The sequence below is a fragment of the Schistocerca piceifrons genome, chromosome X, assembly GCF_021461385.2.
Source record: "Schistocerca piceifrons isolate TAMUIC-IGC-003096 chromosome X, iqSchPice1.1, whole genome shotgun sequence".
Classification (NCBI taxonomy): Eukaryota; Metazoa; Arthropoda; class Insecta; order Orthoptera; family Acrididae; genus Schistocerca; species Schistocerca piceifrons.
The window spans coordinates 105,068,813-105,083,795 of record NC_060149.1 but is presented as its reverse complement, the minus strand read 5'-3'; the positions used below and the strand labels follow the sequence as shown (position 1 = coordinate 105,083,795).

At 38.9% G+C, this 14,983-nt stretch overlaps 1 non-coding gene across 1 annotated transcript; it reads right to left on the bottom strand.

The window, feature by feature from the left end:
* Positions 1 to 4,392: 4,392 nt before the first annotated feature.
* On the bottom strand, positions 4,393 to 4,467 carry Trnas-cga. The gene has a single exon. It is a non-coding gene; the product is annotated as a tRNA-Ser (tRNA).
* Between the last annotated feature and the right edge of the window lie 10,516 nt (positions 4,468 to 14,983).

The following is a 14,983-nucleotide window of genomic DNA, read 5'->3' as shown; positions in this document are numbered from 1 at the left end:
CTGGAGGGCTTTGGAGTAGTCGTCAATGAAGAAAAGAGCCAACTATGCAGACATTAGGTAACCTTTCTAGATCACTCAGACATGGACAGGTATTAGATCAACACAAGAACACATTAACTTCATCAGGTAGACACCCTGATCGACTACTTTCCACCGACTACGTTGTTTCCTGGGCATGATAAACTTCTATCCTCAGCATATACCACAGGTAGGCAAAATCCAAGCATCATTAACAGATACTTTAGCTGGAAGAGTGCTTGCGGCAAGCAAAAACTGCAATGGGCTGATCAGATGAAATAAAAGACTGGCTACATCAAGCCATGACTTTGGCATACCCTGTACCTTTGGCACCTTTATCTATTACAACAGATACCAGAAAAACAACAATTAGCGTAGTTTTACATCAGATGATATGATAGTCCGTCAGCAATAACCTGATTCTTCTCACAGAAACTTACAGTGTCATGACACAGATGGTCCGCCTATGACAAGGAATTGTTGGCACTCTATGAAGAGTCAAACCCTTCCATGGGAACATAGAACAAAGGCCCCTCACGATTTCCCAACAGATGTACGACCACTCAAGGAGCCAACAACAACTTAGTGACCAACTTTTTCTCAGTGTAGAATATGATATGGTGAACTGGCTGAGACACAATAGCAGCATTCACAGATCATGGCACTTTTACATGACATCAGCAGACTGATGTTGGAACGGACAATGATCCCTGGTATAAATAAGCAGTTATTGTGTGATACCTCACAGCACACTGTTGTTCCACAAAGGAATTTCTGACAGTCTGTATAATGTGTCACACCCTGGAGTCCGACCAACCTCCAAGTTGGTCACATAACTTCTTGTACGGCCTAATGTGAGCCGCCTGTGGCCGAGCGGTTCTAGACGCTTCAGTCCGGAACCGCGCCACTGCTATGGTCGCAAGTTCGAATACTGCCTTGGGCATGGATGTGTGTGATGTCCTTAGGTTAGTTAGGTTTAAGTAGTTCTAAGTTCTAGGGGACTGATAACCTCAGATGTTAAGTCCCATAGTGCTCAGAGCCACCCGAACCATTTTGAACTTACTGTGAAATCAGACTGCAGAACATGGACACAAATATATATCAGCTCCGAACACAACAAGGTCGGATGTTATACATTCCCCAAACATTGCAGATATATGATACCGAAAGGACATTCACAACATGTATATTTTGACCTCGTGGGACCCCTACCCGAGTCTAACGGCTATTGTTACATCCTCTAAGCAAGAAACCGAGTCACCCACTGGGTAGAGGCAGTTCAACTGATGGATATGACACGAGCAAGTAAAGCTAAGGCATTTCTACAAATATGGATAGTGCGGTTTGGTTGCCCTACACCCGTTACTGCAGACCAAGGGCACCAATCCGGATCACAACTATTTTCTGAATTCTACAAGCTATGTAGTGTCCAATACAGTGGCTTCCTATCCACAGGTCAATGGCCTCATACAGTATTGTCACTGTATCCTAACAGCAGCACACATGTGCCAGCATGACCAGTAGACAGTCACAGTGTCCTGGATGTTTTGAGGGGTTCAGTCAGCCTACAAGGAAGACTTAAAAGCATCCTGAGCAGACGCTTCATATGGTGAAAGTCTCACTCTACTGGTGGCATTCATGGCCCCTGTTCTGTTGTCTGATAACACAGAAGGTAGGTCAAAGAACAAGATCCAGTCCATTCCATGAAAATAGAGACCGCATCATTAGGTCTCGGCTACGATACGAGCGGTAAGCGGCGAGCGACGGGCGAAAAGCGGCAAATCTGCGCCACTCGGCCGCGAGGGATTAGCCGAGCGGTCTAGGGCGCTGCAGCCATGGACTGTGCGGCTGGTCCTGGCGGAGGTTCGAGTCCTCCCTCGGGCATGGGTGTGTGTGTTTGTCCTTAGGATAATTTAGGTTAAGTAGTGTGTAAGCTTAGGGACTGATGACCTTAGCAGGTAAGTCCCATAAGATTTCACACACATTTTTTTGCGCCGCTCGTGTATATGTTTACATTGAGTTCAAAGGAAATATGGGATGGCCGGCTAGGATAAGCGCGAGCGGCAACGCTAAACATATTCTCATTTCAGCTCCACCGCCCACCGCTCGCTTCAGACATTAAATTTCGCTTACAGCACAGTCTTTACTACTTGTTTAGAATATCTCGTGCAGCAAAGACAGCAGAGAAGAGAAAACTGACGATCTCGAGTACTAGACGTTGATGCCGGAAGTTAAATCCAGGCCATGATTGTTGAATGACAGACACAGTAATTTAAAAAATTGCGTTATGACAAGGAAATTATGGGATGAAATAAGAAATACTATAAATTTGTTAGGTAGGATTAACTTATTATTTTAATCAGTTTCATTCTAATATGATCATTTGTAAATTAGCATTAACATTAAAATATTTTACCACTAATTAGCAAAGAAAGATATCTATCGAAATTAGTATTAAAATTTTCTTGATGTGCCGTTATACGTTTTGCTGGAAATGGACGCCGAGGGTACGGTTCCAACGGGAACATCTCCGAAGAGAATGTGTGGTGCTGAAATATTGCTATTAGGCAAGATTTTTTGGGGAGGTAGCCTACATTAAATTCGTTGTTTCCCAGCCGTCGAAACAAATCGTTGGCCGTAAAAATTCCCCAATCACTATATTTTCCTCTAGCACCTACACCAAAACAAACTTTTTATCAGCGTCAGCAACACCTATTAGACTTACAGAAAAGTATTTCAGATAGGCATTTACATTCACAATGGTGTCCATCTGTTGCTCCGATACAGTTTGGGAATTTTCATAACAGAAAATATATTTCTGCTACATTCTTGAGGTGTTCTTCGGTGAGTGGCGGCATTACTTCAGCTTCAACTATAGCTCAATAACTGAACACGTGTCATTAACTATCAAGCTAATAATACGTCTTCCACGTCTAAATTCAAATACTAGTTCTCTGAAAGTGGCCCCTGTTGCCAAAAACCTAAACGAAAAGAGAACAAATCGTTTTCGTACGAAATGATTCAATCAATTATACTAAACATTAATAATAATTGTGTAATTAAAGAAATAACAATTTTAATCTAAATATCTAATTAAACAGGTTTAGCAGTTGCTAGCAATGTGGGAGACAATTCTGTTTATTTGTATCTTTACATTATAAGCAATTAAAAATAGCAATTTACAGGATGAGTCAGGAATAAAGATGAATGCTTCGAGGAGTGATATTATTAGCGATTCTGAACAAAAAAACCTCACACGGACAGATGCCATGTAGGTGAGATACAACAGGTTTAATGTACATTGTTATTTATTTTCTGTACTACTCAGTACGTTGTCGTTGTTTGCAACGCACCTCAGTAGTGTAGAGGAATCCGAGGTGAATAATTTGATACAGAACATTTGTGGTCCATCAAGTTGAGAAAATACCGCAATTTGACCTAAAAACTACATAAGCTACGACGCATGGGCGTCGCTCGAGATTCTCAGTATTTTCTCGCACTCTTCGTGGGAACTATCAGCCGTAAAAAAAAAAGATTGGTGTCTTTTTTTTGTAGGAAATTTAATGTACTTAAATCTTGTACTGGAACACGTTTTTGTTAGAGGCCCGTTTTTCGAATTATTCAACGTGTTTTGTCTCGGAAACCATACGGAAAAGGGCATATGTCTAGATGAAGGTTTTTGATAAGAATCATCAGTACTATCACTTCTCAAAGCATGTACGGTTCCTTCCAACTCACACTATATTATTTTGGATACACACTTCAACGATAATTTTTTGCTTTAACAAGATAAATTCTCGTTGTTATAGGGAACGAATTTAGAAAGAAATGGAAAAACCTGAAAGATATGTTCAGGAAGAATGTGCAAACTCCCCAGTGTAAATCTGATTCGGCCCGTAGTCCTTCTCACAAGAAGAGGAAATCTGCAACGCTCATGGAGTTCACTCAGGACGTTGTTCTTCCTTCAATGGAACAAGTACAAAAGACGTCACTGGCATAGATGATAAAATTGCAGAGACCAGTGTCGTAGAAACTAACGATCAACAGGGCACAATGCCTTCGTACACTGAAGATGACAATAGGTTTTCCACTGTTCCAAAAGAAGCATAAGGAAAAAAGAAGATCTGGGAAAGGGAATGATGGAAGTGGAGGAAAAAAAATAAATTCTGTTTTATATATGGGAAATAAACAGATGCTATGAGAGATGACCATTATGTCTTTTCAAGTTTACTGCCGGAAGTGAGTCGTTTGGATCACCAGGAGAAGTTTCAGCTCCTCTCTAAAATTCAAACTTGCATATTGGATCCAGAATGAGATTTTCACTCTACAGCTGAGTGTGCGCTGATATGAAACTTCCTGGCAGATTAAAACTGTGTGCCCGACCGAGACTCGAACTCGGGACCTTTGCCTTTCGCGGGCAAGTGCTCTACCAACTGAGCCACCGAAGCATGACTCACGCCCGGTACTCACAGCTTTACTTCTGCCAGTATCTCGTCTCCTACCTTCCAAACTTTACAGAAGCTCTCCTGCGAACCTTGCGGAACTAGCACTCCTGAAAGAAAGGATATTGCGGAGACATGGATTAGCCACAGCCTGGGGGATGTTTCCAGAATGAGATTTTCACTCTGCAGCGGAGTGTGCGCTGATACGAAACTTCCTGGCAGATTAAAACTGTGTGCCCGACCGAGACTCGAACTCGGGACCTTTGCCATTCGCGGGCAAGTGCTCTACCAACGAGCTACCGAAGCACGACTCACGCCCGGTACTCACAGCTTTACTTCTGCCAGTACCTCGTCTCCTACCTTCCAAACTTTACAGAAGCTCTCCTGCGAACCTTGCAGAACTAGCACTCCTGAAAGAAAGGATATTGCGGAGACATGGCTTAGCCACAGCCTGGGGGATGTTTCCAGAATGAGATTTTCACTCTGCAGCGGAGTGTGTGCTGATATGAAACTTCCTGGCAGATTAAAACTGTGTGCCCGACCGAGACTCGAACTCGGGACCTTTGCCTTTCGCGGGCAAGTGCTCTACCAACAGAGCTACCGAAGTACGACTCACGCCCGGTTGGTAGAGCACTTGCCTGCGAATGGCAAAGGCCACTCGTCATTCCACCGCTTTGTGGCTGTGATGCCAGCCACTCACTGCTCAGACCTTCTTATCATAGCTGAGGCCTTATTGAGCCACCACCAGCTTGCACAGTAGCTTGCTGACAACCTGGGTCCATAGCTTCAAGGGGTCTGCCCCATACTCAAACCCTACCTCTTACCAACTGAAATTGGGACTCATCTGACCAAGCCACCATTTTCTAGTTGTTTAGAGTCCAACCAGTATGGTCACAAGTGCAGGAGAGGTGCTGCAGGTGATGTCATGCTGCTAGCAAAGGCACTCACATCAGTTGTCTGCTGCTACAGCCCATTAATGCCAAATTTTGCTGCACTATCCTAACGGATATGTTCATTGTACGTCCTACATTGATTTATGTGGTTATTTCAGTCAGTGTTGCTTGTCTGTTAGGACTGACAACTCTATGTGAACACCGTTGCTGTTGGTCATTATGTGAAGGCTCTCAGCCACTGCATTGCCAGTAGTGAGAGGTAATGCCTGAAATATGGTATTCGCAGCACACTCTTAACAGTGTGGATCTTGGAATATTAAATTGCCTCACAATTTCTGAAAGTGAATGTCCCATGCATCTAGCTCTAACCTCCATTCTACGTTCAAAATCTGTTAATTACCATTGTGTGAGCTTTATCAAGCCAGAAACTTTTACACATGAACCACCTGAGTACAAACAACAGCTCCTCCAATGGACTGCCCTTTTATGCCTTGTGTGCACGATAGTGCCACAATCAATTATGTGCATATCACTATCCCATAACTTTTGTCACATCAGTGTATCTCAGAATGACTAGTTTCTTTGTGTGATGTTTTATCTTTGCAGCATAACTTACAATCTGTCAGTTCTTTGTATCCTGTGAACGTTCTCTTTATAATTAGTGAATTATCCAATAAAATATTGGAGTTTTGCTCTTCTATGTGTTACTTTTATTTGGATACCTATTCATCAGGACTTCCTGCAAGGTCTTGAGGAGTAAATAATTTTTAATTTACTCACAGTAAAAGTATAGTGTGTTACTGACACTGACCAATACAATAAAAACATCCCTCATTGAGAAGGTGTAAATATGTTGTGGGCAGTTGGTTGTATCATACTTTTGGTACAATTTCAACTTTAGAAAGACATGACATCATACGTGATGTCATGGATAATATCCAGACTCCATCTACAAAATATTCTGGTGGAAGGCAAGGAAATAAATCATTTATTATTTAAGAATTATGCTAGAAAAACTAATGAAGAAAAACTGGAGTTTAATAAGATGTTGAGGGCTTTAGAAGGAAGAAAACATTAGATAAAATAGTATCTGTGGGGAAGAATTGGGCATAGCCTTATTACAGAAGCCACCCACTATTTAATACGAAGTAATTTACAGAAGCACCAGAAAACCTAAATCAGAACAAGTGATTTACCCCTGCTTGTTCCAAACATGAACCCAAGGTCTCGACCAGTCATATTCTGAAGGAAAGTTTTGAGAGAGAAGGGAGCCATGATAATCAATCCTGTCTTTTATTCAGCTTCTAAGAACATCGGTGCTATACCAGTTTTTACATGCGGTGATGAGAAATCTGTTGGTTATATACTTCAAATACCCACTTTAGGTTTTCTGTAGATGAGGAAACAGTTAATATTTTTGACCTTTCTATATGAAAGGTTTCCCACATTTGTGTTCCATACCCTTGTTCCTCTCAGCAAACCACAGGTTCATACTTTTAAATTCTTCCTGTACAGTGTCTTTCTTGCATCAAAACAGGACAGGTGACAGAGTTGTCCAGACTGAGTACTTAGACATCTATTCTAAAACCTGACTCATATGATTGGTGCACAGTTTGTTCAGGAGATGGGAAAAGGGTGAAAGGAAAATTGTACCTCTTGGACTGATATTTTGTGCACTGTCTTTTACTACACTGTCCTTTGCATAACTAAGAAAAGTAACCCTTTGTTATCATCACATAAAGGACACTGAAACTTCATATCTGTATGTCTCATCAGCAAGAGCAATGCTGCATGTCTTTACAAACAAAGAGGATATATGAAAAGTAACCTTTTTTTATCATCACAAAGAAGAACACTGAAACTTCATATATGTATGTCTCATCAGCAAAAGCAGTGCTGCATGTCTTAATAACAGCATATGATATATAATGATGATTAGTTTTATTAATGTAGCAGAATGATAAGAAATCAAGGTAAGTGAAGAAAGCTACTAACAAAATTTTCAATAATTGAATGAATATGTGTCTGCTTAGATTAGGTGTATTTTTGTTCCAATAGATCATAGTGAACAGATTCTCCAGGATGTAGAACATTTCAAAAAGAGAGTATACACAATAAATATTTACAAAGAAAAACTAATATGATAATGTATCTTCCACAGTGAAATGGTCACCATGGAATTGGAATGAGTAAAGAAATCTTAAACATGTTTTGTTTTAAAAGGTAAAAAATAACTTGTCACAAAACACACAAATGTTCAATATACTCAGATGCATATGGTAATTCTTAGGATATTGTAGCCATGTATAATCAAAATTCTACAATTATTGTATTACTCCACTGAATTCATACAGAAATCAGATGGTACTAACACTCGTATTATTTGGTATTACGCTGTCCAGTTATAATAATGTGACCACCTGTCAAAAGCCTGAATAACCATCTTTTGCAGTGCAAGAGATGCAAGAAGAGAATCAGAGTGATACTGGAAGGTACCAATTAGTATGTGGAGCCATGCAAACTCCAGTGCTGTGGCCAACTGCACTAAGTTTCTCAGTTGAGGATCCATGGTGTAAACAGCCTGATCGTGGTGGTCCAACAGATTCTTAGTAGAGTTTAAATCTGTGAAATTTGGTAGACAGGGGAGTACAGTAAACTCATCCTGGTGCTCTTCAAACCATGCTCATATAAAGAAAGCTCTGTGACACATTGCATTTTTCTTCTGGTAGGTACAATCATACAGAAGAAAGACAAACTTCATGTTTTGATAGGCGTGATACCCAAGGATAGATGAATAATTGTGTTGATCCATTATTTCTTCCAGAATGATGAGGTTACCCATGGAATGCCATTAACATTCCCCAGACCATAATGGTCCCTCCTGGTTGCAGGGTGTCTGCTTTCAGATGTTTCATGCTGTACACACCAGCAACCATCTGTCCAATGGAGCCTAAAACATACTTCATCTGGAAAGGCCACCTGCCACTTAGTGGATGTCCAGTTGCACTACTGACATGCAAATTACAGCCTTTGAAACTGATGAACTGCAGTCAACATGGGTGAATGAACCAGTTGCCAGCTGTGGAGGCCCATATGCAGCAATGTTCTCCAAATGGTTATTGAGGAAACACTGTTGGTTCATCTGAGGTGTCAGTTGCTCAACAGTTGCACGTCTGTTTGCCTGTACAGATTTTTGCAGCCATCTTTCACTCCTGTCATCTATGGCCCTTGGTGCACCACAGTTGCCTTGGTGCTTGTTTTGGTAGCACCATTTTGCCATGCACCATATATTTTAACCACAGTGACACACAACCAGTTTACTGACTTAGCCATTTCAGAAATGCTTCCACCCTTTGCCTGAAAGAAAATGGGCATCAGGTAAATCACTCCATTTCCATATTATGTGAACTGCTGCAGTGTTTACAGTATCTCTGACATGCTTCGTATAGTCTCCACTGCTAGTGTTGTCACCTATCCTCTGTGAGTGGTTATTGCATATTGGTGTCAAACATATGTGGTGGTCACATTAATGTGACTGGACCGTGTATTAGTAAAACACACACACACACACACACACACACACACACACACACACACACACACACACACACACACACACCAGATGGTCCTGTTAAGAAATTCATCAATGAAATAGAAGGAGCTGGCCATCAAAAAATCTTTTAGGCTCCTCCTAAGCTGAACTTTATTAGAAAATAAATTTGTTATGACTGCTGGCTAGTTATTGAAAATGTCTGTTCCTGTATACCGAATGACTTTTGGAACAAAGTAACTGACCTTAAATCTTTCTGAAGATTGCTCTTATTTCTAGTACTCATTCAATGACCTGAGCTGTTGGTCTGAGAAAGAAATATGTTTTTAATGACAGATTTAATTAAGGAATAAATATATTGGGGAGCAGTAGTCAGTATCTCTAGTTCCTAAACAGTCATCTGCAGGATGTTCTTGAGTTCACCCCACAAGTACTGTAGTTATTATCACATGTAACTAGACCTGGAAAACTCTCTCTGGCTTGACAAGCTACCCCAAAAAATAGTGGCATCATGGGAAGAAAGTTATCATAATATGCCAGCTTCTTTTTATTTTTATGTCACCTACATCTAGAAACATTTACATTACAGATATTTGTGCAGATACTTCAGCAGCTCTGTGGTGTGCTCCTCCCAGCAGAATTTATTATTGAGTTGTAATCCCAAGAATTTAACAATGTCAACTTGTTGTATCTGTTTAGCACCATATTTTAGACATATACCAGTGTGAAACCACTTATGATTTCTGAGCTGCAGGTAGTGATTTTTTTCCAACGTTTAGTGATATGAGAAATTCATTAACTGACCTTTCTAAGACTATACTTGATCTGGTATTTACTGCAATGTTTGTATCATCCACAAATAAAACATACTTGGCATCTGGTAGTGTTACAGACAAAAGATCATTGATATACAAAAGAAAAAGTAGTGGCCCTATGATGGAGCCCTGTCGGGCTCCACATGTAGTTAGTTCCCCAGTGGATGATGACCAATTGCTTAATACATGTCTTTTTCCACATGACAGCCTTTGTTTCCTGTAAGAGATATAGGATTTGAACCATTTTGCCATGTTTACTCTTACACCATAATATTCTAATTTACGTAAAATAATATTGTGATTTACACAGTCAAATGCCATTGACAGATCACAAAATATACTAGTAGCTTATACTATGTTGTAATTTCAACACTTCAAATTTTTCTGTGTGCTCCCTTATGGGCATGATTTTAATACAACAAGCATACTCTTGATGCTGATATGAAGCAATTTTAATACATGATGCTGTGCTGATTTAGAAAAGTATCGTAGGTGGCAAACAGAGCAGTAATTTATGAAATGTGAAAAAAAATTACTACATCTTTAAGCTTGGTGATAAATTGATTATGGAAATGGTACGAATAAGGCTTTAATAATTGAGTGGTGATGCGTTGATATGTGTATGGTATTTTATTTGCAATATCTTCTGCTGAAAACTCAGCATCCAACAAGACAACAGATAATATGCTACTTCGGAATAAAGTTCATTAGCTTTAATGAAAGAAAAGACTGTTAAATAATACTCTCTGAAGCAGCAGTGTATAAGATATTGATGACAATGAGCCTATATAGTTGCAGTTAGTTTGTAATAATACATATGTGAATAAAATAAATTACAAGATAATAAAAAGACATTAAAAATAGTAGTGTTGACTGCAGATCATGCATAAGATGCTGTGATATATCTAAACTAGGAATATGAAACAATAATCATGAAGTATGAATGCAAATAATGGCAGGAATAGCATGAACTGAATATATAAGTGGTGACAATGAGCTTAATGAGATAAGCATACATTGGGTTATAAAGTACACTTGAACACTGCAACAAAGTATATTAGTTTATATTTACTGCCTATTAGTGCCTGCTGCTACTATGAAAATAATTATAGGAAATACTTCACAACAGTTTGAAAAGTTGTAGTTGACTTGAGTATCCAGGCATTGTGATGTCTGCATAAACTTACTAAAAAAGAAATGGGTTACTGGTCTTTGTTCAAGAATGACTGAATTTTTGTGGTACTTTTCATACGTCCACTTTTATTGGCAGTTCTTTGAATTCAGTAGACACCTCACAAGAATTTTCCACAACAATTTAACTTACAGTTTTCATAATAAAGATTTCATGTGTAGTATCTCTTTATTCACAGTATTCATAGCAAATAGTGTCAAACAGTTAGTAAGTAAGGTCAGAATACTGATGATGCCTTTCTCACAGGAATTACAATGAAACTTCCTGGCAGATTAAAACTGTGTGTCGGACTGAGGCTCGAACTCAGGAACTTAGCCTTTCATGGGCAAGTGCTCTACCATCTGAGTTACCCAAGCATGACTCACACCCTGATCTCATAGCTTTACTTCTGCCAGTGCCTCGTCTCCTACCTTCCAAACTTTACAGAAGCTCTCCTGCGAATCTTGCAGAACTAGCACTTCTGAAAGAAAGGATATTTCATTTCAGTGCACACTCCACTGGCAGAAGTAAAGCTGTGAGGACGGGGTATGAGTCATGCTTGGGTAGTTCAGATGGTAGAGCACTTGCCTGCTAAAGGCAAAGTTTCTGAGTTCGAGTCTCGGTCCGGCACACAGTTTTAATCTGCCAGGAAGTTTCATATCGGCACACACTCCGCTGCAGAGTGAAAATCTCATTCTAGAAATTGCAATGTATATCAATAAATTATACTTTGTTCTGGAAGCATCCAGAAAATTCTGTGTCAAAATAAAAGTTTATGAACTTTCATTCTTAAGATTTTTAACATAATGCCAAAATATTCACTGTTTATTTCAAACAGAAAACCTTTCCACTCATTATCAAAGTAAAATGTATTTGTGAAAGTAAAAAAATAAATTGTGTATTTTTCGAAGTTATGATGTAAGCAAATAAAAAAATATTGACATTTATCATGAATGACGTTAAAATGAGTTTACAAAAAAAAAAAAAAAAAAAAAAAAAGAGAGAGAGAGAGAGAGAGAGAAGGTTGTTTTTTACATGTTTTTAGTGACATTTATAGGAAAACTTATTTTCATAGTACTACCTGTTAGCATAGGAACTATCGATTTGTAATCAGTAAAAAATATAGACCTGTAACCAGTACAAGGACAGATACTTTTATTTGGGGCACCTTAACATCTACACACATCATTGTGTTGCTTGTTTTTCTGTGCATCAAACAGTTTTCTCACAGAGACATTACAGACTTTGCCCCAATCTCTTATGCATGGCCATAACTGGGCCATGAACACCTGACCTGCTGCCCAGGGGAAAAAAAAGCATTAATGTTTGCTCTTGCCGCATGTACTTGCTTGGATGTGCTAACCAACCTAAAAACATACTAATCCTAACAGCTATAGTTCTTAGTCTGCAAATGATGTGAATACTGATGTAACATTCCACCATCCACTGTCACGAATAGAAATATCTGCAATTACACCTGTTCAAGAATCAAGAATTTTATTCACCATAGATCATTTTACAATGATATTGGCTTCGTCATACAAGATGTACTAAAACATACAGAATAATAAAATAAACTTCTGTCAATACATTATAGAATACATTTGAAGCATGGCAGTGTACCAAATTACAAAGGATAGCTTTTAAATGTTAACGCAACAAGCTATCTTATAATCTAATATGATATGGTATTTTATTGTTTATAGTATAAACTTTGTAATTACACATGATTAACCACAGCACAAAATAATATGTTTAACTACAGACAACTTTTAAATGCTTATATTCTCCTCAGGCATCTCAAAGAATTCTTTAATGTCATAGAATGGATGATCTGACAGCCAGCTGTACCACTTAATTTTAAAAGAATTTGTATCCATTGACTGAACATGAACTGGCAGTTTATTGAACATTTTGAGTGGGTTAACTTTGTGGGAATTTCCTGTTCTCGCTAATCTGTGGCGCGGTATGTCTAAATTACCGTTAGCCCTGGTGTTGTGTTCGTGTATTTCCCTTCTAGCAATAAATTCTGAAATATTATTTTTAATATAGAGCACAGACACATAGATGTATAGATTTATAATTGTAAGTATTCTGAGTCTGGAAAAAAGAGGACGACAGTGCTCCCTATGACCTCTTTTACATATTATACATATGACTTTTTTTTGTAATTTCAATACGCTTTTGATGTGAGGGGAGTGCCCCCATATAATCAGACCATATGAAATATCTGACTGGAATAGCTCAAAGTATGTCACCCTGAGGTACTCCAAGCACACTACCTCCCTTAGTTTCAAGAGAAGGTATGTCACCCGAGATATTTTTTCACATACATGATTGACATGTTCCTCCCAATACAGTTTTCAGTCAATGTGAATACCTAAGAGTTTTACTGACTTATTGCCTACTTCATTTGATGTTCCCATTAGAAGTTGTTGTGTTTTTTCAGGGTTGCATAGGAGCATATTGGCTGCAAACCAGTCCAGGGACTTATCTAGTGTTTCTTTTGTTAGGTTATTCAGATCTGAAGTGTTCTGATGTGTGGTAAGTAGTGTTGTATCGTCAGCATAACACACAACAGGGTGAGCTATATTTTTAGGTAAATCATTAATAGCGACAATGAAGAAGAAGGGTCCAAGGATAGACCCTTGTGCTGATTTCCATGATGGAAGAATTTAAATTTCTGACTGAAACAAATTGTTTTTGGTTACTTAAATAAGAATTTATCACAGATAAAGTGCTCCCTCTCACCCCATGCACCCTGTATATAAGCCAAAGCTTTGCTTGAGAGCTGTCCAATATCTGATGTGCTATACTGTACATGTAAGATTTACTGGACCAATAAATACAATACAATACAATAATAAACTTTGAAAATATCCAGAACCATGAATCGGGTACTTTAATACTGAAAATAGGTGTAAACACAGTTTAAAAAATAAGTGGTACCATAGATTTCCATAATGAAGAGAAATCCTATAAGATCCTAAATGATGACAAGGTCTTTATCAAGCAAAACAACTTTCCAACAAAGAGTGTGAATAACATTTTCATGGTTTGTAACTATTTTCAGTTAATGTATATGTCATGTGAAGAGTAGATGGATATAGCATACAGAAGTGTCAAGGTCTTTTTTCTATAAAAAGAGTGAACACTATATATTCTAAGTTTCAAAATTACGACACCATGAATGTAGCATGCAACAAATGTCAGTTTGCCATGAAGTGAATTACATGCTTGGATGTGAAAATGATTGGAGTTTCAATGCTACTTCACAAAGTAAGTAGGATCAACATCATTTACTACCTACATGTAGATGCAGATACTGTTATTATACAATATGCTGTCTTTCATTTATTATACAGGGTTGTGCAGTCACAATTCATATCTTGAGTCAGGAAAACAACTTGTTTGCAGAAAGGCAAGTATTCACATGGGCAGTGTGATGAAATCTGGAGCACTATGGACTGTCAATATTGCAACCATTGCTGTACCTTTCCTGGACAGAGCAATTGAGGTAGTTGTGCTGACAGTGATGCATCCAATGACAACACTGGAGACAAGTAATGCCACACTGACTTTCAGACAAGTGCCAGATCTGTGTACAGCATCACAATGGATGTTTCCATATGTGGAGCCTTTAAAGAAAATGAACCTTGCCAAATTGTATTTGTCTTCACCATATGGGGCCAGCACCTAATGTGATAACATGTGATGTCTTTAGGTGCACAACACAATTACTTCTGCTTTGCATAGCTGGTAATTTTGACAGCACTCATTGTATTTCTGATGTCATGAGGTAAGGGGCTGTGCATTACCTTTGAGGTCTCTATGACATTAACTTTCAACAACAAAATGAAAGACAGCATATTGTCTGGGCTGCCTTCACCTACCTCAAGACATCGGGGGGTCAACTGTTGGCATGACCAGCATATATTCCAGATCTCTGACCCATCAAAAGCATCTTGGTGTGGGTTGCAGAGAGATGGACATGCTGCCATTTGCTAGCCACTACAACTGGTGTCACAGACTTCAAGCAGAAAATAGTGATGTATCCATATCTCTCATACAAGCTCAGTTTAACAATGCCAAGC